Source organism: Eurosta solidaginis, chromosome 4 (assembly GCF_040869045.1).
Source record: "Eurosta solidaginis isolate ZX-2024a chromosome 4, ASM4086904v1, whole genome shotgun sequence".
NCBI lineage: Eukaryota > Metazoa > Arthropoda > Insecta > Diptera > Tephritidae > Eurosta > Eurosta solidaginis.
The window spans coordinates 184,771,658-184,772,974 of NC_090322.1; the positions used below are offsets into that span (position 1 = coordinate 184,771,658).

The window sequence follows — 1,317 nt, forward strand, 5'->3', positions numbered from 1 at the left end:
ACTTACACTTTCAAATTACTTGCTGATTTGGATGGTAAGTGCGAACTGTAATTGTTCTGTGTCCTAGAATCTGGAAAATTTCTCTATCGTCTCCTAGTCCGTTCGACATGCCGGCAATACTCACAAGAACGGTCGTGACATTGCTATACTTACGTCAAAAGCATATGGGTACCACAATCCCACAAGTGTAAGCTTGCACATCCGAACCCGTCTCGCAGGCAAAGTAACACATAAGCGCCAGCTTAGTGAAACTAGTAATTCTGAGAAGTAAACCAATGATTAAGAATGGAAAGTCATCAACTCGATTAAAAAATTGTTTAAAGCCGATTTGGTTCTTTTGGAATGATTAGCTTAAATTGGAATTGTTGTCTTCATAAATGTTTTTTCAACAGGGCTTCAAAAGTATGCCGCTCTACCTACAGACATAGCTGCCGTATGTACATATTTCGAGTAAAGTGTTGGCCACACTTCAACGGCATTTCTGAGTTGGCTGACAGGCTAACATAATATAAACGCACGCAAGTCATTTCCTGTCAAAAATGTCTCATGCACATACAACTTGTATGAGAGCAACCCAAATTGAATTTTCTGCGTGAAAACCTAACTCGATTTCCAATTTTTGTTTTGCGTGACATTTAGATTTGACGTTTACTGCCAGCTGACGTTTAGTTTTTATTTACAAATTGTAATTTTGTTTCGTGCTAAAATGGAGGTAAGAATTCATTTTCGTAAAAAATTATATATTTTTATTAAATTATAACCTTTTTGGATTTATTTCAGATTTGTAATGAGCAGCTTATTACTGCCGTGCAAGCGCACGTTTGTTTGTACAACAAATCCTCGGCGCTTTATAAAAATAAAGCTGCAAAGGATGCAGCATGGGAAGCAGTTGCAGAAGCAATCAACAGCAATGGTAAGTAAATGCTGGCGGTGGTTTATTTTTGTATTTTAATAATTATTTTATTGTTTTTCAGCCTATAACTGCAAAACACGCTGGCGTTCTTTGTGCGATCGATATAGGAAGGAGAAATCCGAGGATGCAGGGCGGTCGGGTGCTGGTACCAGCTTTAGAAAGCAGTGGAAGCTGTTCAGCACGATGCAGTTTATTGAAGAATCTGCAGAGGAGGGAAGGTAAGGAAATTTTGGTAATTCTTTACGACAGCATGACACTGTTAATACGCGTCCAAAAATATCGAAATATGTGTCAAAAGGCGCGTATTGACCTCGACAACAATAATCCGAATGCGGAAAATAAAAATTGTATCTGTGTCCGGAGATATTTGCAGTTGAAGTTAGAGATTTTCATGTGATTGTTGT

General features: G+C 38.2%; 1 long non-coding RNA gene across 1 annotated transcript; it reads left to right on the forward strand.

Annotated features, from left to right (window-relative positions):
- Window positions 1-573: 573 nt before the first annotated feature.
- On the forward strand, window positions 574-1,056 carry LOC137248498 (uncharacterized). Its single transcript, XR_010952175.1, has 3 exons — window positions 574-712; window positions 781-913; window positions 975-1,056. It is a non-coding gene; the product is annotated as an uncharacterized lncRNA (long non-coding RNA).
- The last annotated feature ends 261 nt before the right edge of the window (window positions 1,057-1,317 follow it).